The sequence below is a fragment of the Pteropus vampyrus genome, unplaced genomic scaffold, assembly GCF_000151845.1.
Source record: "Pteropus vampyrus isolate Shadow unplaced genomic scaffold, Pvam_2.0 Scaffold43, whole genome shotgun sequence".
In the NCBI taxonomy this organism is placed as follows: Eukaryota; Metazoa; Chordata; class Mammalia; order Chiroptera; family Pteropodidae; genus Pteropus; species Pteropus vampyrus.
The window spans coordinates 6,621,758-6,629,827 of NW_011888824.1; the positions used below are offsets into that span (position 1 = coordinate 6,621,758).

The following is an 8,070-nucleotide window of genomic DNA, read 5'->3' on the forward strand; positions in this document are numbered from 1 at the left end:
CCAGATAAAGCTTCTATAGAAACTTTTAAGATTCTGGCAGGCAGATGTGGATTTTTACTTTAGTTAAAACTGCCACCTACCAATCTGGCTGGAGTGGTTTGCCTTTCTTTTTGCTTTCCCTACCCTCTCTGTATAGGAGGTGCTTTGCAAACGGACAAACAGAAGAAACGTTTTATTTTCCTCTCTTTTCTCAAGCTCCAGTCAATTGCTAACAACTGCAGAGAGGCTCACATGACATAAGGCTGGCTCCCATGAGCTCTCAGAGTGCAAATCCATCATCAACCTAACAAAAAATGCAAACAAGCGAAACTTGTGACTGGCACAAGGGTTAGGGGAGGCAGGGTCAAAGTGTGTCTCCGAAAGCCAAAGATTTTAATATTATCAGCTATTATGATTGTTTTTCCCAATGTTTAATCCATTAGCCAAAGAGTAATAGTTTACCATACTCTTCACTCATGTATATTCCTAGAGCATGGTCCCTGCCTACTTCGTGCTGTGCCAAATACAAAGAAATACAGTGTAAAAGTTATGACCTCTGCCCATAAGTAGTTTATACCCTAACGCTGGAATCTCTTATAGACCAAAAAAGGTGAAAACAATGTAGCAAACCTCAAGGGAAGCTATTTGTTTTGCAAGTTGCTGTCTCCTCTTAGTCTCTGAGGTATGTAAGTGATGAATAAATGACACCTAGAAACACTATGATACAAAAAGAAAAAAGAAAAGAAAATGAGAGCTGCTAAGATCTACATATAATTAAGTTCAGGTAACACAAAGAAAATATTAAAATGGAAGGACAAAGCAATCAAAGAGGTTTTCTGTGCCCAGAAAGTCCATCTAGACCAGAGACCTAGACTTAAAACGTGTGTGAATGCCAGACTACCCATCTAGAGCCAAAACTTGTTGGAAGGACAGGATAAGAACAGCGGTGCAACCACTTACTTGCTCAGCAAAGGAGTGGCAACAATACAAAAGAGCAGGAGGATGCATTCAGAGGCTGAGGATCCACTCACTGCCAGAACTGTTGTGGGCACTGGTGCTAGATACAAAGGCCAGGAAAATAGGAAAAAAAAAAAAAATCTCTATTCTCATAGAGTTTAGGTTCTAGGTTTCTGACAGTGGCAGTTTTCAGGAGCCAATAAAATGGAATGATAGAATAAAGGATGATGCCAGGTTAGAGAGTTAAATAGGGTGAAGGGCCTAACTTGCAAAAGTCTGGAAAAGCATAATTCCCTCCAGCCAAAGATATAATAATCAAAATATTATTCTTTTAATTTGTTCCTTGCAAAGGCCATACAATAGTACCTACCTTGATATGTTACAACAGAAAAGTAAATATGATGAAAATACAGTGAAGAAAAGGAAAAGCTATTGGAGAATGTGTCCAAGAAGTGGGTAAGGGCTGGATTACATAAACCTCGTATAGAATGAGTTTGGAAATTATCCTACTAGATTTTGGAATGGCTGGTGGACTTGATGCAAGGAGAGCAACAATAAGATTTACAGTTTAATAAATGATCCTAGATGTAATCATTTGCATAAAATGCTTTTTTCCATCAATTTTTTTCACCACCCGCAATTCTAATGTTTGTTTCTTACTATGCATAATAAATATATTGAAGGTGGTGGTTGTTACCAACTGGCTTCCTCAGGATAGTCTTAGTTTATGCCTTTTTGTTGTCCAATGCTATTATCAACAGTACTCTCATTCACTCTCAAATATATACTGGTATGGACCAAGGTGGCCAAACTTTTGCTGTAAAGCGTCAGAGAGCAAGTATTTTAGGCTTTGCAGGTCGGAAAACAACTTAACTATGCCTCTATAGCACAAAAGCAGCCACAGACAATATGTAATGAATGTGGCTGTGTTCTAATAAAACTTTATTTATGGAGACCAAAACTGATTCATATAATTTTAATGTGTCACAAAATATTATTCTTTTGATTTTTTTCCAATCATCTAAAAACATAAAAATCATTCTTAGCTCACAGGCCATATAAAAACAGGTGGCTGGATTTGGTTCATGGGTTGTAGTTTGCTCATCTCCCATGTAGATGATAACTTAGATGGTGACCCTTATGGTAACTAATATTTATTAAGAGCTTACTATGTGCCAGGCAATCCTCACAACAAGTTTATGTGGTAAACAGTGGCATTTTATGTGTTTTGCAATGCAGAAACAGAGGCACAAACAGAGGCAACCTTAAGGAACTCACCCAAGGTCTCCGCGCTAATAAGTGGCACAAAGCCTAGGTGGAGAGCCACATTCTTAACCACATCGCTAAGAATATCACAATACCCTTTGATTCTCATCCTCTTAACGGGCATTCCTCTTTCTGATATTTTTTTCTAATTCTTGCATATTTTTGTCTCTTTCTTCATTCCTCCCTTTTTATGCCTCCCTTCCTCTTCCTCAATCAAAATTACAATTATAACCAAGTAACATGCCTAAGACCAGAAACAACCCAAAATTTAGACTACACAGAATAAAGAACCAGTGCTTTCAACCTATATAATCGCTAAATATTTATAGTTCTTCAGAATTTTTAAACATAATTATTCCCCTCATATTCTTTAAATGAAATCTGTTTTCTCCCTAAGCTCTAGTTTTCTAGGTAGAATGTACATATTATCTACTTTCACTGTATTTCTCTTTTAACAACCAGTATAATAACAGTTGTTTTCTTTGCAATTGTCTTGTGAGCAAATTCCTAATTCTCTCTCACTTTCCTCATACCTGAGGAAATGGTGTCAAGTTAAACGAGGTCTGAATAAGTTACTCCCCATTCTTAAATATGATATGCTGTAGTCCTAGTGCATTAAACTGGGAATTTTACCACCATATTGAGGATTACTGGTTCTATATTTTAAACAACTCTCTTTAAAAATGAATTCTTGAAACACAGGTTGTTTTTAAATTAGGGGCTTTCAGTATTCTGTTCCACAATCTTTTATGGTTTTAAAGCATTTTATAAGTGTTTATTTAATGGTAGCTGTCTATTTTGATAGTACAGATGGATAAAAAAGAGGAGGGTACTTAATTCCAGGGCCACTTTCACTGTCAAAGCTTCTTACTAGCAACAAGGCAGCAGTAAACTCAAATAGTTTATAAATGTCAGCAAAACCTATGAAAAAAATTACTGCCCAAATCATATTTTAGTGTCTTTTATTTGGAAAAATATATACTTTTTAAGGGAGGAGAAAAAAGATTCATTTTATTGTTGACATATGCTACCATTTTCCGCTAAATTGTTGTTAACAAATAAAAAAAATAATAATATCAAGTTGAAGATGCTGATTTAAGTTGCTTATTCCACACCAATTTCTGAAAATGTTAGGGTGGCATTAAAATCAAAGATGCGTTTAAGGAGAACACGCACTTAGTTTGGAGGGATGAATGAGAACAACCTGTTTGGTTCATATTAAGCTTGTAGATTTATCAGCACCAGGCATGCAAGAGAAAGAGAGTGAGTGTTTATGAGCTCTCTAAAAGGATTGATTTTTACAAGTCTCTGATTTAGCTGGAAGGGGTACCTATATATTTAGTTGGCAAAAGGGTTAATGGATTCAACCTTTTGAAAAATGCACTTCTTTACATGCATATAACATGATGGATAGTTAACTGAATGCACATAAGTAAACATAGGTGAAAACAAATTAATTGGAAGGTATACGGTTTATTGTTTATTTTTTGTTGATAGATGGATCTCATTATTTTTCTTAGGCAGACAAAGCCATAACAGTTTCCAGAGAAAGGAGAAGTGACAGCTCCAGGAAACTGCTTACAGATGGACAGCCAGCAGGCTAAAAATATTACTTGTGTCCATCTCATCAATAAGCTGGCTCCATGAACAGTGGCAATTATTCTTTTCCTGCTTGTGCTGCCCTTTGAGAGGCATGAAGATGATTATTGATAACTAGGTATACAGAACAAAATATATACAGTAACACAAACTCATTTACTATAGCAAATCCATATCAGAGAGCACCACTGCTTTTTATGCCATTATTTAAAGTGGCAATGTGTACCCATCAGTGTCTTAGAGCATTATGCTGATACTATTTTGTTATAATCCTATTAATTATTAATATTGCACATTTATTATTCACCTATATTTAGAGAGTCTGTATTATGTACTGCAAAGGGGGGAAGAAACATCACTGAGTTCTCAATCCTGAATGCATGTAAACATCACAAGAAATGGTCTTTATCTTTTCTTTAGCTGTACCAAAGAGGATCTTTGAGTTTTTTTGTGATGATAATATGAAAAAATATATAAAATTTTATATAAATCACACACTATCAAAGCTAGTTAAAGATCAAGAAATAAGATACATAGCTTTATTGTTTTTTTAATATGAGAAAAAAATTATAGTACCAATTACTGTGTGGAATTAAAAAAAAAAAAAAAAACCTTCTCAATTAAAGGCATTACAAAATAAATGACAGTTTCCAGGCATCAGTACAAAGCTGAAGGGATTTCAATGGCCTCATTACTTTTATTACCCTGCAGTGCTCAGCCAAATCTACTGCAAAGTTGTGTTTAGGCATAGGATCTGTGGCATTCTTGCAGAAATGTGGGCAATGGATCAGCTCACCTGAAATCAGTAGGACATACATGCAAAATTAGAGCATAGCAAATTGTATATTTAGACATTTATTCCGCTTTATGCAGATAAGAGAAAGGTATCAACCAGGAAAGGAATTGATATAAAAATAAAAGACAATTTCAACCATAATAGTCAATTCTTGACATATTAGATCATTTAGTTTAAGGTATCTGAAGCTATTCCCATTGCCTTTTCTTTTTGAATATTCCATTTCCTTCATTTATATTCTAAAATAGATGAAAATGATGCACATTTTTGGTAATTTCCACAAATGAAAGAATAGCAAAGTGATTTTTTAAGTCAGTCTAAATGAGAGAACATGCCCCATACTCGGCTAAAATTTTCAGATCTTTCCTGGGCTTGAAGGTCATAGTGATTAACTGTGCTGTATCATTCTAGAGTTGTGCAATTATCCAGTAACTAGGCATCCCACCCCGAGCTGCCATGACTTGACTAAGGGGACCTGTGTTCTCAGTTTTCCTAAATGTCTAGTCTCTGAGGACAAAAGAAAGGAGTTCATTCAAAGGTGAACTGTCTTGCTGAGTTTTAAAAAGCAGTAGATAATTAGAAAAAACAAGCAACAACTAAATATCTTTCACCTAATTCTCAAATTGTCTGCCCATTTTTAATTTCAATCTTGGAAAACTAATAGGTTTTTTAGTCTATGACAATTATTGTTTCTTTTTTATTTAAAAGATTCCCAGGGCACTAGTATCTGAAAAGAAAATATTATCCATTCAACACTACCATAGTGTTATTATATTTTAAATTATGCATTCTTTTTATGCTGTCTTTTGTAATTTCATGAGAAAGGAACTAAATGCAGTGATGATTTAAGAGAAAGGGTACTTAAAACTTGCTGGAATTTAGAAAATGAGCTGTTTCTCTCACCTCTCTATGATGAAAGAAGACTATAATTCTGTTGAGGTAGGAGGATTTTTTTTTTAATGAACAATACATAAGATAAACTAGGTGAAACAGTATTTAAAAAAAAATTTCACCTGAATTTAAGCCAAATTTGTAAATTATTTTTTCTAGTGGAAAACTAGAATCCAATGGCAAATTAATAAAGATTATTTACATTTGAATTATATTGATATATTCCATCAAGAAAATTCTTTGTTCATTATCTCAGAGTACTTTTAATCACAAGTGACAGAAACGCAACAAAACATAGGGGAAACTATTAGCACCTCTAATCAAGTAAAAAGAAGGGCAGTGATGGCACCAGCCCACTGGAACCAAGGATCCAGATGCCTGAATGCAGTTAGGATCCCCTCCCTCATCTCCCATTCTGCTTCTCACAGCTTTAAAGGAAACCCTGTGTGTGTGTGTGTGTGTGTGTGTGTGTGTGTGTGTGTGTGTGCGCGCGCGCGCGTGCGTGTGGGTGTGTGCGCGCGCGCGCTTCCATTGTAGATAAAGGACTCATTCCTTCCTTAATCACTGTGACTAGCAATCTGGGTCACAGGGAATCAGGTTTGCTAAGAGACAAAACTTCCCATTTTGACTCTTTGGCTAGGATGAGGGGAAAGGGAAGGAGTTCTCCTAAATTTAGAAATTCTATTCCCAGAAGTCTTGGGAAGAGAAAGGCACTACCTAACACATTTGCTGAACATTACCAGAAGACTAAATGTAGTCATATTGATATTTCAGGTTTCTTCTATATCTCTATAGTTTGATTATCTATCCCAATTATGAACATGATTAGAAACCAGGAATAATCTTGTAATACATTCACCCATTTTTCCTAGGTTATTGTCTAAGTAAAACTTAAAGAATAAAATTTGTTTGCTTGGACATACTCTTCCTCTACTACAAAACCCTCTTGGTCTAATTTTCAATGTGGTTTCCATGTCTACTGTGATCATAGCCTTAGGCACAAATCCTACCAGTTACAGTCAAGGATTTTCATCTAGCTCTGTCCAATCTTACACCCACAGGCCTCCTCTACCAGTCCAATGACACAGCGGAAATTCCTAACTAGATCTCCCACATGGATTCTTTCAGTACCTTTTCTTAAGAGGCAATGTAAAGTTACAGGAAAAACAAGGCTTTGATGCAGAAGACCAGTGTCTTGAAACTTATCTCTCCACCTGTATCTGATGTGATTGTATCTAAATCCCAATGATTTTCTTAGCCTGACTTTTTTATGTGCTCTTGTGAGGACAACATAAATACCATATCTAAAATGTGTTACCAAATATAAATGTTAATTATTTTTATTCACATCATCAATTTATTATACTACATTTTTTATTTTCTTATAAACAGATTGTACTATCTTCCAATACTCTTACATTTGCAAGAATCAACCTTATAGTGGTTCTCTCCATCCTTAGGGCCTTTGTAATCTGGAAGGATAACAATTCTAACACACTAATCTCACCATTCCTAAAATCACATAACTGCCAGACTAATCCAGATTTAAAACTTTATGATTCTTGAACATGTTTTTCTCTTCATGCCCTTTAGATACACTCTCATATGCTCACCCCTGCACCCATTTTAAATCTTACCACAGAGAAGAGAATGAAACATGATCTAGTAATTCAATGAACTGAATCCACTCTAGAAAACTAGTCTTCACTGTCCATTAGGACTACACAAAGCATCAAGCAGTGAGCATTGTTTAAACAAGATAATAACACCTCCTCTCCTTGGGAAATTGCCAGGATCATAAATTCTTTGTCAAGGACTTCAGAAACTTAATGTAATGATTCTGCCTACATCTATCAACAGCCCAATGCCAAGGGTTCTGGTCTGAGAAAGATGATGTTTGATGGCCAATAAAATGTTGATGTCAGAGAAAAAGAAAAAATGTATGACTAAAATATTTGGTCTCTTGCTTTCAGTCATTAATCCACCTCACATTTTAAGCTTTTTCCTCTGGTTTGGCATTTTTGCCTACTTACTGTATGTCATATACATGTTGGGCAGTGCCCCAGGTGTTACACTTAAGAAGTTAATTTTTTTGCTCATTTCCCCACTTCATTCATTCAAGTTCTCCCACTCTTCCTATCTCTCCTTCCTCCTCTCTCCATCTCCCTTACTTCCTTCTCTCCTTCCTCCTTTGTCCACCTGCCTTACATCCTTCTCCCTTTTCCTCCATCCTTCTTTCTACTCTTCTTTCTTTTCAGTTTGCTTCCATTCTAATTTGAGTCTTCGCTTGCTTACTTTTTTCTATTCCCACATACAGATCATTGGAATCAGAGATGTATCAATGGATTTAAGCCCCATATGGAAAGGCCTATCTCACACAAGCTTTCTATTATAAGACTTTTTTCCCTGATTTTTCTCATCTTCTTGTTAACTAAAAATGGTCTTTACCATTCTTTGAATGCTTCTAAATACTTTTTGGTGGATAATTTGGGGCACTTACCATATTATGCCATCTGTTACAGTCCTGCATACTAATAGCTTATCATTTTTGTATAGTTTATCTTGTAAAGCTTATTTTTTTT

General features: G+C 35.5%; 1 protein-coding gene across 3 annotated transcripts in view; it reads right to left on the bottom strand.

Moving 5' to 3' along the window:
• NKAIN2 (sodium/potassium transporting ATPase interacting 2) overlaps positions 1-8,070 on the bottom strand; it is an 876,886-nt gene that overhangs the window by 622,115 nt on the left and 246,701 nt on the right. The gene's annotated exons all lie outside the window — the stretch shown is intronic.